Here is an 18,204-nt window from a genome sequence, read left to right on the forward strand (position 1 = left end):
GGGTGGGGGGACCGGGGCCGGCCGGGCCGGGCGGCGCGCAGCTGAGCCGAGCCGAGCCGCCGCGCCGTGTCCCGCCCCGAGTGTCCGGGCTTCCTCCCGCCCCACACGGAGCCCAGGGGAGCTGCCGCGGGAGGCCCGCCCGCGCCCGTGCCCGTGCCCGTGCCGGTGCCGGTGCCGGTGCCGGACCGCAGAGCTCGTGCCTGGCCCGGCGGGGGGTCGCACTCCCCGAGCGGCTACGGTGTCACCAGGCCGCTCCCCCGCGGGGGCGTCCCGGCGCAGCCTTTCGCGACAGCTTGTAGCAACCCCCCCACCCGTGGGTGCAGCGCTGCCTGCAGAGCGGCCCTGCGCCCCCAGCCCTTCCCGTGGCGCACCGGAGCGGCGGTGGGAGAGGGCGATCCCCCTTCCTCGGTCAGCCCAGCAGAGCCTGCAGCCCAGGCTGGCTCCATCCAGGGACCCCCCAGCCTGTCCCTGCCCGGGGCGGGGGCTGTTCCTGCCCGCAGAAGAAGCTGCTGCACCTCCAGCTTGCAAGGTGCGGGGTGGAGAGCTGTCCAGCACCTCCTACACGGGGCCCTCTCCCCACCGTGCCTGGGGGGAGATAACACCATGGGGAGCACCCCTGGAGTGAGTGAGCGGCTGCATGGTGCTTCGTTGCTGGCTGGGCTTAAACCACGACACACGCTATGTGGGGCTCGGTTTAGCCTCTTCCCGACACCTCCACAAGATTAATTCCCAGGGCACCACTGGAGCCCCCCAGCCCGCAAGGGCTTCCTGCGGACACGGGTGTGTTGCCCCACATGGCCCTGGCACTTGCTTGCTCTCAAGAGCTGCTTGTGGTGTCCTCAGCCCTTCCTGGCCCTACACCGTCCCACAGGACTCTGGTTTGGCCTGTACCTCTCTCAGTCGGACTTCTGCTGCCCCAGGACAGGGTATAAATACTCCTGTGCCACTCACAGCTGGCCCGGTCTCCGAGCCAGGGGTGGGAGCAACAAGGGTATAGGGATTTAGGGAGATATATATTCCTCCAGGCTCCCATCCTGTCCCAGATAGCAGTGCCTGAAGGACGGCCAAGCCTGGGCGTCGGGGTGGAAGGAGGATCTCATGGAGACCTCAAGCTTCCCACTGCAAGGCTGCAGCCCTGCTCAGCACATGACAGACTTGGTGGGGCTGAATCTTGTTTCTGGGCAAAGGCCAGAAATACTCCCTGGCGTGGACCAAGCCTGGCCTGCTCCTGTGACCGCCCGGAGGTGCTGTGGGCTCTGCAGAGCAGGCAGCTGCCACCTGCTTCCAGCTCCTGGCAGAGGAGGAGAGGTGCTGCCCCCCTGCCCTGTCTGGCATCCCAGGGACCAAATGGCTTCCCCAGAGCAGGTCACTGAAATCCAGTTCACTGCTCCTCTGGGACTTTTTCAGCTCCCTGAGGAAGTGTGCAGGATGGAGTAGGACTGCAGCCTCCTGTGCCACAGGGGAAGACCCACCACGGCAGGCCAGAAAAATGGGGTGTGGTAGAGGTGCCTAGAGGGTACAGCAGTTTCCATGCTGGGAGTGTTGTTGGGTCAGACGTCCCACTCCAGGCCTGTTTGACAGCGTGGATCTCCAGCTGGACTGGCATCCTAGAGCCCTCTGCTCTCTGCTCCCCTTGGCTCCCTGGCAGCTCTCTGCTTTCTGGCCCTGAGCAGCATCAGGCTCTGCTGGAGCACGATGGCCCCTTCCCAAGCAACTGTGCTACAGCCAAGCCCTCTAAGCACTGTCACCCAACAGGTCCTTCCTATCCCTCTGCCAGCCTCAGGACTGACATGATCTTCACTTGCTGGATGAGCCCTGTGCTGTTGGGCTGCCACGCGTGCCACACAGAGGTCTCCACTGCCTGCAGCTCTCCTCATTACACAGCCGTTTGGCTGAGGTAGTGTCTGGGGAGCAGGCACCTGGCGCACACACTCAGCTCTGAGCCATCGGGCAGCAGAGCTGGCAGCAGCTCTCCTGCTTTCAGGGGGTGTCTGGGACCCTGCTGGCAACCCTGAGCTGGTGGGGGCGCAACTGGATTGTTCCCCAGCCCCTCTCTCCTCTGCTAGCAGCAGCACTGGGGCAGCGGCACTGGATACTGGTGCACAGCTGGCAGCGTTGATGCTGGGCTTCCTGCACAGAGCACCCAGCTGCAAAAGCACACTGAGCTGTGCTGATAAAGCAGCCTTGGATGCACAGTTCTCAGCATGTGCAGCGGTATTTATCCTGCTCCACTCCCCCAGGTCTGCACCTCTCCTGGTTTCATTCACTCCAGGTAATGAATGATCCAGCTACATCCTCAGAGACCAGCCGCAAAAGGCCAGCACAGCTGGGAGCCCTCAGCCTGGCTCCACTCCACTCAGCAGCCCCCTCCAGGCTCCCCAGGGCGGTGAGGTGTGTGTGCATCCAGCCGAGCACAGCGTCAGAGTAACAGACCTCTTCATTACCATGAAAGTGGAGCAAGGAGAGATTTACAAACCCCTCAGGGAGCACAGGGGCTCTGGCTCCAGGCCTGGCTCTGAGGAGAGCAGGGAGGGCTGCGAGGTGCTGCCCAGCACGTCAGCACTGGGCAGGTGAGGGTGTGGTCTCACCCTCTTGCAGAAATCACAGGGCAGCTGTCATGTGCCAGCACAGGCAGGCAGATTGCCCAGAAGATGGGACAAACCCGCACCAGGGAGCAGGGGCCTGGGCAGGTGCAAGGGGGCTGGTCCCTGGGGGCTGCCCCAGCCAGGGGACAAGTGCAGCAAGGGGAGGAGGTTCAGGAGTCCTTTGGGTTCCCTTTGTAGATGCTAAACATAATGTTAAATACCGGTGCCAGCATGTGTCTGGGACTGGTCTAGCCCAGGAATACCTGCCTGACTCAAGGGTGGGATGATGCAGACCAGGGTAAAGACCTGGCTACAGCAGCAGGCAAGGAGAATTCAGTCTCTTCTCAGTCCATGGCCTTTCCCCTGGGCATGGCAGCAGAGAAAAGTACAGAGGCAGTTGTTACCCTGCTGTCCGGCCAGTGCTGCCCTGGCAGCACAGACCCACAGGCAGCACAGAGCTGCACAGGCTTCCGGAGCCCTGGCAGTGGGGAGAGGAGGGTCCGAGGATGCCCCTCTCCTCCTTCCTTCCACCTGCTTCAGCAGCATACAGGAGGTTTCCCAGCCTCGCTTCTCCTCCCCTGGGAACACCTGACACCCACAGACCTGCCTTGTTCCACACTCCCCACACTCAACACTTTGTGACCACTCCCAAGGTCACAGATCGGCTGGACCTGGCTGGCCCCATCTCCCAGAGGAAGCCAGGGACAGGGGGACCTGCCACCCCAGGGGGATGCTTGGGCCAGGCACCCACCGCTGGCTGACAAAGGCAGCTGGATGTGCTCAGGGAGGAGGGGGAGGAGGAGGACAGCTCTTGGCTTCACTGCACCATGCTGTTTGCCCATGGCAAGCACACGTGTAGCCTGATGCTGCCACTCCTCTGTGTGCCAACACCAGGGCAGCTCCCGTGGAGCACTATGCTATTATAAACAGTGACATCATGCTGACTGAGTTTTGGGGCTCTCAGACCCGCTTGCAAGGGCACCCCACAGCAGAGGGCCCTAGCAGTGCCCAGCTCCCGGGCAGGGGTGAAGCTCCTCTGGATCCATGGTGCTGTGGGAGCAGTGGGGCTCTCTGTGCCTCTGTCTCCTCCTCCTCCTCTCCCTCCTGGGGATTGCACCCTTGGGTGTGAGGATGTGCCAGGATCTTCCCGGACGGCAGGTGCCTGGGCACCACGTGACTGGGTTAGGGCTGGGACTGGCGTGAAGATGGGCCAGAGCAGCAGGACCTGGGGGTGGATGTAGGGCTGTCCCCCCCGAGAGGTGGCAGGACCTAGGGGTGGGTGCACCCCACAGAAACATGGCAGGACAAGGGATGGGTGAAGGGCTGCCCCCCAGCTCTCCCCTTGGGGTGTGGATGAAGGCTGGGCAGGGCAGGGTGGGTGGCCAAGGGGGGACACGTGGAAGGATGTCCGTGAAGCAGTGGGACAAGCAGTGCAGCTGGAGGTGGGAGAGGGCAGCAGCATGGCAGCTCTACTGCGGCCAGACCAGCCATAGGGACCATCTGCCTGCACAGAACTGGTGAACCGGTGCCATTTGCTTAGGACAAGACACTCATGCCTAAGCACATGTCCCCATTTCTCAGGCATGACTCACGTCCTGCTGGGAGCCAGGGCAGGATCAGGTGTGATGGATTCTTCATGTCCTGCTGCTGGCGTGGGCACCGGGCAGCCTCCTGTCTGCCCTAGGGGTGCTGCATCACCTGGGATGGGAAGGAGCTGTGTGACAAGGAAGGTCACGCTTATGGGGTGGCACACTGCCTGAGGAGGATCAATGCTGTTGTGGGCACTGAGGACTCCAGTTGTCATGCCTGGCTGGCACATATGGGAACGAGGATGCAGAAAGCACACACCGCTTCTCTATGAGCTAGAAGCAATTTGCCCCAAGTGTGGATCTCCAGGGCTGGATCTCTGTCGTTTATCTCTACCTACCTGCACACAAGGAAGAGAATGGACAGGTTTGTCTGTCTCCAGGCTCTGGTCTGTCTGTTCATGCTGCTCACACAGGTGCAGGCACACCAGCCTAAGGCCAGGTGTGTGAGGCAGGCGGCTGTGGTGTGCTTCAGAGTAAGGGCATGCTGAGCATCAGTGCATGTCACACATCTCACTGTGCTAGGGGCCTGACTCTGCACTGGTGCCACACTGCAAACAGGAGTGCCTGCGGGGCTCAGCTGGCATGGGGCATGCACCCGCACTCCTTGGTGGGAGCCTCTTGCAGAGGGAGGATCCTGCACTGCACATGCATGCACTGGGTCAGCCAGTGCACCCTTTCTGCCTGCACCATGCCCACCCTGGTCCAGCTCATGTCCTGCTGCGGCAGCTGCAGTGCCATGGCACTGAGCTCCTGCCCCACCATGGCCTTAGCTAGCAGGAGTTAAACCTCAGATGTGTGAATCTACTGCCTGGATTTTTCCCTCTGCTTACCTTTGGCCCTTGTCCTGTGCAGAGTCCCCAGGGGATCCTGTGAAGCAAGCATAGCCTGTCCCACTCCCTGCACTGCCAAAGGAGCCAGCAAAGGGCCTAGCAGCACCGTGCAGAGCCCCTGCCAGGGTCTGTCCTGTGGCACCACATCCACCATGGAAGCCTGGATCTGCTCCTGCTGCTCTGACACTGCTTGCTCCTCCCTGGGGACCTCTTGAATCCACCTTGCCTATGCTCCCAGGAAGGAGAGGAGAGGGGAAACACCGTCAGCCCCCAGTGCTGCAGGAGCCCAGCAGTCCAGGGATGGACCACGGCGCTTCACAGCACCCTGCAGCACACGACATGGCTGCAGGCAGGACACCGTGTCCACCCAGAGCAGAGGGAGCTCAGAGGCAAAGGATGGAGCAGACCTGGCATCTGCTCAGGACATGGCCCCCGAGGTTGCAGCCTACTCCGTGGCAGTGGGCCTGGGGGACTGGAGTGCTTGAGAACGGTCAGGGCTTTCGTGTCAGCATCTCCAGCACTGACAGGGCTGCCTGCCCTGTGAGGAAGAGCAGGCACCTCGTTTCCCTGCTGTACATTGGAATTTCCAGATGGATCTGCCCACGGCAACATGTGTGCCCAAGCTGAGCATACCGACTGTCCTGGCTACACAGCTGCAGCTGCTGGGTGCCCACAGAGGCACTCTGTGGCGTTGCTCCCTGCAGCACTGGCATCTGAGCTTGCTGTGCAGCTGCAACATGCACAGACAGCGCTGCTGGGCTTCAGAGCTTCCCCCTCCAGCCCGCCCAGACCCCCAAATGGCATATGTCTGCCTTTCCTCTTTCCTCCAAGGGGCTGTAACCTTCCCCAAGTACGGGGACACTGACCCACAGGATCTCACCTGTTGTGGTTTGCACCTAGGGCAGCTGTGGGAACCAGGGCCCAGGGAGACCATAGCTCTTGGCCATCTCAAAAGCCCCACTTGGAGCTGGAGAAAAAGACCTTGGTGCTTTCAGACCAGAGGGAGGCTGCAGCTCAGCCTCAGCTCTGGAGCTTGCATGAGGCCCTGGCTGTGTGTGATGGGGAGGGAGGCTGCTTCAGTATTTCCACAGGCAGGACATTCCTAAGAGGTGACCCGTCCCTCCCCAGCACACCCCCCCTCGCCTTTCCAATTTCTTTGTCACACTGAGTGAACACAGCTATTTTTTCCCTTTTTGGGACACCTCTAGAGCCCATAAATCACCATGCTGAGATCTGCTGTGGCCCAGAAAGGAAGGGTTTGGAAAAAGGACAGGGGTTCAGGAAAGATGCCACTCCTGGTAACTTACCCCTAAAACCCAGGCTCCAGACACCCCCAAGCATGCCAGCCCTTCCAGGGGCTTCCCAGAAGACCTCACAGCAGCCACCTGCATCTCCTGAGGACCTTGCCTGTCAGTTAGGGCTTTTGGCCATCAGGGTGCTGAGGGGGAGCCAAGGAATCAGTTTTTCAGACTGCCCTAAAAACTGGCTTCATTCACAAGCTGTGTGTTGAGAACAGGATGACTTCTTGCAGGGATGGGTTTGGGGAAGGTCCTCAGGGTCACTGGGACTAGAGGAGAGACACAAAAGTGGCACCACTATTCCACAAGCAAGGCCAAACAGTCCTGGGCAGAGGTGGCCAAACCCTCTGGACTCTCCAAGTCCTCTCTGCAGCCTCCTGCCAAGGCAAATGGTCCCAGAGCAGCAAAACTGCCTGTGTGGAGGAAGATGCAGCACCAAGCCCAGAGCTACCCTGGGGGTCCTGCACAACCCACTCTTGCAGACAGGGTGCATGCAGCCCCAACAAGGGGCACAGCTTCTCCTCCGGGACTGGGGAGTTGGGGACAAACCTGCTCCTGCAAACAGCCCCAGAGAGGCTGCAGGCAGGCGCGAAGCCCAGGCAGGCCCCCTTGTGCCTCGTTGCTCAGTGGCTGCTTTCTCTCGGGCCCCTGGCAGCGCAGAAACAGCATCACAGGCACCAGTGCTACATTGCTCCAAAAAATCTGGAAGCTCTAACGTTACTGAAAATGCGTAAGAGACCAGTCCTGGTATTTGCTAATGAGCCAAATCATGTGCTGACAATGGGCTGTCGGGTGTGCTGCACCCAGTGGGTCACATCCTGCCACTCGGTGCAAGGCTTGGTTGTGTGTCACATCTCCGGGCTTCCCTCAGCCTGCCGGTCAGTAATGGCTGACCCACGCTCCAGGACTATCATGTCCTTATGGACCAAGGGAATGAGCCTTGCTCTGCTGCTCTCTGGTGACAGGTCTGGTTGCTTCAGCACCTGTTCCAGCCACAAGCCCTTCTGTCTCATTCACCATGTGAACTATTTTGAGACCAGGCTCTTTTCTGATCACATTTTCTCCTTATAGTCACTTGATGCTCCACTGGGACAGTCACAAGGAATTAAGAAAACTTAGCAAAACATTTCTGAGTGCGCGCGTGCTCTTCGAGGTCAGTCCTCCCCAGGACCATCCTTCACCTCTCCTGCGGCTCGGTGCTGTGTCCTCCTGCACTACCTGAGTCTCGGGAGCTCACTGTAAGGAGACATTTCTTGGCATCACTGTAACTTCTGTGTGCAAAACATCAAATGTTTTCCTAGTTGTAATAAATCTCACTAGTTACTGTTCTTTTCCAGTATTTTTATAGTTGTTCATAGACTTTTCTCTGACGCATAGCTGGCTTGACTACTAACATCCTTCTTCTGTTCACCCCCTTGCTTTGCACAAGCTCAAATACAAAATCTGTAGGTTGGAGACCATCTGTGGAGGGAGCGGTAGTCTTATGCCAGGGTTGGCTTCATTTCTTCTTGTCTGGTCTAGACACCTTATATAAGAAAGAACCGAACAGCCACCTGGTCAGGAATCTTCCCTGCCCAGCTGAGACTCTGCCAAGTCTTGCACTGGGCTCTTAATCCTTGTCGGTATGTCTAGTCCGCTGCAGGCAGGCTGAGCTATGTTGCATTAAAATGCCCTGTCCACACAAAAAAGATTGCTAGCACACCATTTGGCATTTCATACATGGTCTCAAATTCACTTTGGAGATGGAAGATTAGTTTATCCACTGCAAAGCCAGTGTGAACAGGTCCTTATCCCACAGCAAATGCTCTGGCTTCCTGGCTCCCTATGATGTGCTTTCCTACCCTTTCCTTTTCTGGAGGTCATTCTTGTAAGTCCCAACTTCAGTCACTAAATTGGGGTCCTCTGCAGCTCCAGCACCTGTGGAGGTCACAAACCAGTGCTGTACTCCTTGTGACTCAGTTACAGCTGACCATCGCACCCCAATCCAACAGGAGATCCTGTGCTTCAGTGATTGCCAAGCTCCTGCTCCAGTTACCCAGGCTGCAAACAACTCAGATGCAGACAAGCACCCGAGTTCGTCACTGCCACTACACTGAATGTGGCTGCATCCAGCTCCCAGTGTCCCCACGGCACCGCAGCCAGCTGCATGCTCTCCGGCTGAGCCAGTGACATGGACATTGGCTGCAGAGTGCATCCAGCAGCCCTGAGCCTGGCTGTGCTGCGGAAGCTTGGACCCCGTCCTGGCCGGACCCTCTGGCCTTCCTGCTCTTGAGCTACTATTTTCTGTGTCTCAGCGGCTCTTTGCTCTCTTTCAGAATAAAGGCTCTGCCCAGAAGGGTACCGTTTCTCCGCCCTTTTTCACCATACCATGGGAACAGAAGAGCAGCTGCCTCCTGTTTGTGGTGCTCTGCAGTCTCTCTGGCTTCCCACCTCTGCCACCATCACCTTGCAAAAATCCAGTACTTCAGAGAGCCTTAGTGAGGGGAGAGACTGTTACCTGCAACAAAGACTACAATAGACCTCCTTTAAAGAATTTACTGGAGGTAACTTTGAAGTAATTTTAAAATTTATCTTCCATCCAAAGGAAAGGAGTGAGAAGGGTTTCTCTGGCACTGGGCAGAGGAGCGATGAATGTCATTGCAGGAACACCAGCCTTCCCAGCATCAGATGCCTCACAGCACCCTCCAAGGACGATGGACTCTTCTTAGGTGTATTTCCAGTTCTACTTGTAAAAGCTGCTGGGGATTTTACTTCATAGTTTTGAACGCTGCAGTTTGCTCTCTCTTGAGGAGTTTTGCTATCTTGACATCCCCACAGACACCTCTTGAACACCAGCCACATTTCACAGCAAAACACACTGTGTAACCCAGCTAGAAATATGCGACTGACAGCTATTGCCTGCCACTACAAAATTTCTTCTCTCTGCCCATTGGTATGATGGCACCTGCAGAAATCTTAAAATAACCTTTCGCAAAAACTCTGACATTTCTCACAAGCTGTGCACACAGTCAGAGGCCCCTTGTGCTGTGTCTGGGCCCTCAGGGAAGCTGCTCTGCCAGCCACCCAAAATGTGCCCCATTCCTGTCCCCACTCCAGCAGCTGTGATGCAGAACACAAAAACCAGCTGTCACAAAGTGAAGCTTCTCCTGATCTACTCACAGTGTTTACCTTTCATTCTTACACACATACATGCCTTTGCCATCCTGCAAATCAGTGGGTCGTTGTTACAAGCTTCTTTCTCTTCTCCAGTACCTGTTAAGATGTTTCTTCATCCGGGGTACACATGGTAAAGTGAACCTAGCAGAATGATGAAGGATACCAGCAACATCCACAGGGATCCATACAAGGGATCAAAGTCTCCAGCTGATGTTACAAAAAACACCTTACAATTCTTATGATGCTCATGCTATGGACTTTCCTACCCACCCCATGTAAATACAGTGGGTACTTCCAGACTGGTCACTTAGGAGGCACCACAGAACAAATACTGCCTTATACTTTGGGTCCTGCTGGAAGCAAAAAAAAGTAGGCAGCTAGTCCCACCAAGTACCTCATGCAGTTAAGGACACCCTCACTCCAGGTCCCCTTAACAACCACACACCATGCCTAGCCTGGTGGCCCTGTGAAAGCCATGACCTCTCAGTGGCAGGAGGGACCTCCAGCTGATCCAAAACTCATTAGCTACAGCTCAACAGCAGGCTGGTGTGGTGGACTCTCAGCTGAGAGTGCTTCTCTGTGCTGGGCAGAGATTGCACCAACATGCTGCACACTGTTGTTCCTACCCCTGAATCATCTGGACTCCGGTCCCTGCATCTTTCTCCTTGTTTCAGGGAAGCACTTGCTCAAAAGATGTCCGGCTCCTACCAGTTATCAGCGCTCCTAAAAGCAAGCTGTTCTTCACTTGTCTGCATGCCTAGGAGCTGATGCCTGCTCATTCCAACAGCCACAGCCCGGCAGCCTGACCTCAGCTCTGACATGGGCTCGGGAGAGGGGAGAGCAGGGCCAGCCCCTTGTGTGCTGCAGCAAGAGCCCTGCAAAGGTGGGGCCCTCGGCGTACTCAGGGCAGGTTTGCACCCCTCTCTGCCCGGTGGATCTCTGGACCATGAAAACAGCACACAGCAGAGCCCTGGGCGTAGGGTAGGACATTTATCCACAGCAGGAACCACGCGGTGTGCCTGAAACCCTTCCAGCACTATAAAACCAGCAACACCTTTGCCAAACCAGAGGGAAGGCAAGCCCCTCTGCAGGCTGTTCAGGCTTTGGAGACCCTCAAAGAGGAGCTCGCAGGGACAAGCGCCAGCTGTGGCACACAGTCCACACTGCCTGCTCCCCACCGTTCTGGGCTCCCCACGTTGCATGAGCTCTGAGATCACATGGCCTCTCTTGCAAGGGCACCTTGTTCCTGGCAAGTGCCCCCTTCCCTGCACAGCCAGCACAGATGGGACAGGGAGGCTCGGCTTTTGCCCGGCAATTGTCCCATCCTCCACCCATGTGCACTCTTCCCATCTTCCTCCTTCTCAGTGGAAGAGCCTGTCAGATGAAAAGCTATTTTTCAGGATTAACCAAGGATAAATTGCCTTTTCTCCCCATTGCTATGACAGTGGTTGGATTAAGGCCTTAGTCACATGTAAACAGACAGCAGAGTGGGGGGAAGCCCTCATCATGCCCAGAGCTTGAACAGCATAATCAGCAAAGAATCAAATCTCTGTGAGCAGGGGAAGGAAGCACTGTCTTAGAGCAAAATATTTAGGTTCTGTGGAATATTGGCCAATTACAATATTTTTCTTCAAATAAAACATTTATAAGAACACTGAAATAAATATTTGAGAACACAGTATACCAAAGCCCTGAGTCATTCCTAACGCAAAAGTTTTCCCTCATTTTTCAGGCAGCTTCCCCATGTAGGGTTTGGAGTCGGGATGGCTTCTGGTGGCACTGAGATGCACCGAGAGGTCCGGTGGCGTGCGTCCCTGCTGCCTGGAAATGGCAGAACTCCTCTCGGCAAGGATCACCTCCCAGTTTGAGCCAAATGCCTGGGTGAGCTGTGGAGTCTGGTGGTGGGGTCTGTAAGGAGGTGTACTGCCTTCAATTCAAAAAAACACTGCCAGCAGCAGCAGCTTGGGGAAGGGCCTGCGGGCAGCTCTCCCTGGGAGGTGGGAGGAGGGGGCACTTTGTGACATTCCAGTCCTTTTGTATGGAGGAGTCCGCAGACCAATGTGGACACAAACGAGATTCCTTAGAAGGCCTTTTCTGAGATTCAGATGAACTGAGATACTCATCTGAGCCACACTTACTGCGGACATCATCAGGGAACTTGTTCAGTGGCGCTGGGGACTGCATCCCATCCCCCTGGATGCAGAAGCAAGGCAAACGCACCCATACAGCCACAGCAGATTTACTGTCCTGCTCCTGACCGCATCTGAGCTGATGCCCACCCTGGCCCCAAAAAGACCCAACCACATGTTTGCTTTGCCCTCTATTTTGCCCCCGTTTCCCCCTGCCATATGAACAAACCACCCCAGTTCTTTCCCCCTTCCACCTGCTCCCCTGCAGGCTCAAGTTTGCTGATTTTGCACCCTTGTTGAGTAATTACAGCCTTGGTGAGTGATCCCAGTCAGGCAGTACTGCCCTTATGCACTTTCCATCCAGGGTACATCTGACGCTACCTCTCACCCCTTTTTCTGGTTGTTTCTCGCTCTGTTTGCTAAGCCCCACTGAGGGCTGGCCCCCCCTTTAGCCTCTCCACTCTCTGCAGTGCCTGGCAGCCACCCCTCCATTTAACCTCAGGCCAGGGCCAGCCATCTGCCTGCAACTTTGTATTAATGTCATTAATGCTGGTATTTTCCTACATTTCAACTGCTGCCCTGGCTGCTGCAGCATCTAAGCTGACTTTCAGTGCAGGCTGGAGACAGTGTCTTTTCACTGGCTTTCACATGGCCACTATCCCACATGCCTGTAGGAAACATGCCACTACCACACTCCTTGTGAGCCTACAGATACTTTGCTCTTCCTTGCCAGGTCAGGTTAGGTGGGGAGGGGGGAGAGAATAGTTTGGGAGAGGCACACAGGCAAAGCTACCTTTACAGAGCAAAGGTCTTTGTCTTTTTAAAATATTTAGGCTCACATGAGAAAAGAACATGTACTATCCAGATCAATAGCATAGGACAAAGCCAGACCCCATGAAGAAGAGGAGCTCAGAATGTATTGAACAAGCATGGTGACATCTCCACACATTGTCCAAACTGGACACTGATGGGATTACAGGGTTGCTGAGGACTGGTCAAACCATCATATTAGATGATCCAACTGTGCTGATAAAACCTTTCCTGAGCTGCTTTCTCTTAATGAAAATAACCACGTCTGGATGAAATATCTGAGCAACAAGAACAAATAACTTCAGGGTGAAGTTGCTGAAAAAAATGCCATTGCCCCACAGCTTCATTTTTTTTTGCCTTCTGAGAACCTCCAGGCTTCCTGACAATCCCTGCTCAGGCTAGAGACTGTCTCTGGAGCTGTGTACTGACACAGTGCTGACCGACAGCTTTCCGCTATGGTCTGCTGCTACGGTACTTTTGTTCCTCACACCACCTCTTCCCTTTATGTTTCCAATTGTCAGACTGACAAGCTTCCTGCAAACCATCACATGCCAGAGAAGGCGCTATGCACCTGTAAAGTTCCCCTCATTCTCTCCCACCAAGGCAGCCAAGCCTGTCTTCACATAACGCTGAAGGGCAGTCTGGGGTTCTGGTGTACCTTGTACCTGTCTACATCTAAAGTTAGGGGAGATGAACACCTTTGGAATTGAAACAAGATGTTTAACACATGGTAGCATTCACAGCACATACTAAAGGAGCAGTTATCTATTGTCAGTCATCACTGAGAGATGTTTTATTGTCAGTCATCACTGAGAGATGTTTTAATGGGAAGAACCTGTAGAGCCTTGCTCCCTCCCTAGCACTCCCCAAGCATGTTCTGTACCAGATGTGGTCATACAGCTGTTCATCTCTTCATTCGTATCACAGCTCAATCTACACGGATGCGACTTCTAAGAGGCACCCACACATGAGATTTCCATAAGCTTTTCACTACAAGATCATGTTTTTGGTTGCTTGCAAGTTTGACAAACTGAAATTACTTGAGCTGCCCATGTTAGGCACATCCATCAGGCCGGTTTAAAAAGATACTCTTAACAAAACCCCATGGGTAACATAGTCCACACATTTCAAATAATGAGACAGGGAAAACTATTTACTCATGAAAAAAATAAATTCTGCTAGTTAGTCACCTTGTTAAGAAGCCTGCACACCTTCTCATGTTGGTAGAGGCCACTAAAAGTGTCATGCAATCACAGCTTAGAAAGAAAGAAGCCCCCAGTCCTTTTCAGCATCCCTGTGGAAGTCCATGGAACCTAGGCCAAACTGTAAATCTCTGACAAATGATCAGTTCATGCCATGTTCAGTAACTCTTCCAAGTCTGTCAGCTAAATTCTTTTAAGATGTCATCGCTTCTCTTCTACTAGCTTCTCGTGGGCTCTTCTGCACATCACTGTCACAAAGACACAGAGTATTTTCTGTCTTAGGCCTGAGGTGCTGAAGTAATGCTATACTGACATTTTACATTTTTTTCATGTCTGTTAATTCCATTCTTTGCTTAGTTCATTAACCAAAGCTGGACTCAGGACAGGGGGAGCCTGACTGGTAGTGGAAGATCCTCATCATCCACCATTCCACTGACAATTTCCTGGTTCTCACTTCAGGATGTCTCCCTGCTCTCACGTATTCTTACCCTTTCCACTCCCCTGCAAACTCATTCACAAAGTCACTTCTGACAGCCAGTGTCTCACTGACAATGGTACCTAGACTGAAATAATGAATTTAAATCCATGGTGTGACTTTCCCTGGAGACAAAGAAGCAAAAGGCTGACAACTGGCACTACGGAAAAGGTCTCTGAACTTTTATGCCAGTGCCTCCCATACACATTTAGGTACTCACATCTGAACATCTTGGTCAGCACATCTTGTGAGGATTGACTGACTACTCATTAAATGACTGTTCCAGAGAGAAGAAAGGCAGGATTTAGGTCTCCCAACATAGGAGAAAAAAGACACTTCCATGAAGAGAGGTCTCACTTCATGACTCCTTTGCATTTAGTCAGCAAATTGCTCTGCTACTTGACATGAATGACGGAGGGGCTGGACAGACTTGAGTATGAACACAAGAAACAGGTCTACCCCAGGTCACGTAAGGAGAACTCCTCACTAGGAAAAGCCAGCGGAAAAACACTTCCTTCTTCTAAACTCTTGACTTCATGGCTTGTATTCTTGTATTGTATTGAGTCGACCCTGAAATTCAACTCACGCCCAAGAAAAGTCAGAATGTTTTGATGAATAATGCAGCTCTTCTCTGTGAGTGAGCCAGGCATGCTCCATTTAAAGAATACCTTATGCTGTTTTGAGGGGGTAGCGTATTTCACGGCAGGAAGTTTCCATTTTATACAGGGAGATAATCAGAGCGAATCACACAGCAGAGCCAGGGTGTGGCACAACAGGAAGGAATGAATCAAAAAGCTGCGAGGCAACACGATGATTTCACAGCCCGTTAATAGAAGGTACTTTGAAATTCCTTCCATAACTTCAGGGCAGTGGAACAGAGATCCGTGCCACTTAAGTTACTGGAGCCTGTAACTGCACCCAAACTTCTTAAGAGAAGTTATCTCAAAAGTGAATGCTCAGTAGAAAAACAGCACAGACCTAGAACTTCAGCAACTTCTGTCACAAGGCATACAGAGGACCTTATACCCAAAGACAGTGTTGGATGCTACTTTTTCCCTCCAGAAAAAGGAAGGACCAGTAAGTCCCTGAGCATTACGGGTGATGTTCGGATTTATTTTCCATTGCCTGCAGTGATTATTTCACTCCGACAGTGAAAACCTCATCTATACAATGCAAAGGTTTACGATTCTTCATGTGCATAAACACAGAATAAAGCCACTAACAGTTAACTCAGGAAACCTCATAGGAGTGTGGAAAAGACACTTTGCTACACTCATGGCACTTGTCTGGTGCAGAATATAGTACTTACTGCTATGATGACTCAGCCAAACTCACTGGCTTGGAAGTCTAGTTTCTTAAAAATTAGGGGAGACAAAGCATAAGTGTTAAATCAAGACCGACACAGGTGTTAGAATCAGTTATCTCCAAATTTCAGAATAAGGGCCACACAAATAAGCTGTTCAACGACCTCAGGCTATGGCCCAGACTCCAGTGGAAAGAGGCTTAGCAAAATACTATGCGAGACTAAGGACCCAGCAAACACTATGCAGGACTGCTTAGGAACTCTCACTCCCCAACCTAGAAATGCAAAATTTGACCAGTGTGGAACAAAAAGACTAGTTTTACAAAGGGATTTGGGGAATATTTCAGAGTAAGAAACTCAGCCACAGGTTAAATAAGAGCAGTACAGTTTGCCTCAAGCTCCACATGTACAGGCTGGACAAACCACCAATCCACAGGTGATTTATCAGGAAAGTTATGTGCACCAGAGCAAACTGCTGCTTTCTGCTGCAACAAGAGCCCCTCAAAGGTGAGAGGGCGTTGCCTGTGACACTTAAGAAGCCCGACCTGTTCTGCCCATTCACCTAAGATGGCTGCAGAGACCCCGGTGCTGAACAGGAACTCAGGGAAATGGTGCTGGTAGCAGATGGAAGAAAAAGGGAAGTTACCTGTCATAATCAGTATAAAAGAGAAATCTAGAACTATTTAAACAAAGTTTGGAGAGAGAGTTTCCAAGGTAAAACAGTTGCCCCAAAAGAAGATAAACGTGAATTTGCAGTGGGAAGACTTCCATTTCAAAAGCACTGAGGAAATCAGCAGTTTGCAGCAGTGGCACATGGGCAAAAAGAGCTTATTATCTTTCCATCCGCTGATGGACAGGTTCCCACCAAAGAATAGCTCTGCTGTGGCATGATCCAAATGCTGTTTTGCAAAAGGTAAGTACACTTCATTACTCCTTGGGATAACGTCTGGCAGCTCAGAGGGCCAGTGAACAATGATATAATCCTTTCAAGACTTGGGCAAGAGAGACAAAAGAGCAGAAGTCAGAAACATGACTGAAACCTACTTCAGAATGGCTATGGAAAGTGTAAAAACTAAGTTTTCATTTCACTTTTGTCAAAGAAAATGAAAAAGACATGGAATTCAACACCACCAAATGGTGGGATGAAAAAGAGTAATTTCCTGCCTGGGACTGGCCAAGTAAAATGGAACTGCAATGTACTGGTCTCCCAAGGGCCAGATGGAAAGGACTGGCACCCAGTCAGCCAGTCCTAGGAGCAGGTCAGATCCCACAGGAGCAGCAGGAAGGTGTCCAACTGCTGTTCCAGAGTGCTACAGTACTCTGTTGATGCTGTCAACCTCTCCAATGTCAGGAGAGGAACACTGGTTCCTTCCCCAAAGGTAAGATGATGAGACAAAGTTCCTGTTAGGAAAAAAGGAGATATCCAGAGTACCAAAGAGGGCAAGGCTGATGAGATGCAGAAGTTCAGGTTCATGTTGCTTAGGAACATGTATCTGGGTAGTTACTTTGCCCTTACACTGATGGGGTTTATATTGCTTTTGAACATCTGCTTCTGATATTGACTGCCATATGATGAGATAAAAGCTGAGCACAATAGATTATGCTACAATCTTTAAAAGACTCAGGTAGATACATTATATTCTGTCATAAACCTAATGACACCTAAACACAGTTGCTGCCAGGAATTTTCCTAATTCTTTCATGCAGGTGTGATGTTCTGCTGTGCATAGCTTTTCAGAGATAAGGCCTAAAAGAGTCACTGCATGCACGTACGCAGTGACTTTTTGATGACTACAGAGCAATCCCCATCAGCAGGAATGACATGACTTGCTGGCATGAAGGAATCTTTAGACCTGAACAGGTTGAACTGAGGATGAACAGAACTAAATGCCGTGCTGGGCAGTGAAGGTCTCACAGGTCAAAGCCGCAGACTTGTCAGCTCTGGCTTGCATACCACTGGGGACCCATTTCACATAAACACACAGATCAGAAGGTATTGCAAACAAAATGGGAGGCAAGCAACTGAAATACGAAGCTCAGATTTTAGCCAATCACCAACCACGATTAATAGAACATTAAATTTAACTTTTCACTGCATAGCTCGGATACACCAGATCGGTTTCTGCACAGACTGAATTCCTTCAGATTTTGGATCTTTAGTTCAGATTCCTATTATCCAAGATACAGGAGACGCAGCCGTCGTGTTTTAAAGTCCATTTCAGAAGGAGAATTTGGTATGTTTTTCCACTGGGCAACTCAAGCGTCCAGCAAAGTATTTCTTGCCTTCAGGATTCCTAGGTTCAGCCTGTGGTTTAGGCAGGGACAAGGTGTGCACAGGATACAAGGAGGACAGCCCCACTTCCCTCAATCCCTTCGGATTTCAAGATGAATCAAAGGCACTGGATTGAAGCAAGAATACTTATGATTTTATATACCCTCTCTCTTAATATATTTTAATAAGTATGGTGCATTCAGCCGCTTCTCATTAATGACTTCCCAGCGCCTTCACCGACTGCACACGCCGCCAGCTGCAGGAACCAGACAGCCCAACGTTGAAGTCCACGCACTCTCTTGCAGGCCAGAGGCCGACAGTCTCCAGACGGATTTCAGCGGCGGGGTCTCTCCATCCAGCCGCGTCCTTCTGACGGAGCCGCGGCCCCTTCGCAGGGCGCCCAGAGCCGCTGCGGCCGCGACCGCGACTCCGGGGGACGGGGAGGCTTCTCCCCCTCCGCCCCGCGGCCCGGAGTTTGAGAACCGGCAGGCCCCGCCGAGCCCCGCTCGCCGCAGCCGCCTCCCCCGTCCGAGACGCACCGGGCCGGGACAAGCC

Source organism: Haliaeetus leucocephalus, unplaced genomic scaffold (genome assembly GCF_000737465.1).
Source record: "Haliaeetus leucocephalus isolate CR32 unplaced genomic scaffold, Haliaeetus_leucocephalus-4.0 Scaffold165, whole genome shotgun sequence".
Taxonomy (NCBI): domain Eukaryota; kingdom Metazoa; phylum Chordata; class Aves; order Accipitriformes; family Accipitridae; genus Haliaeetus; species Haliaeetus leucocephalus.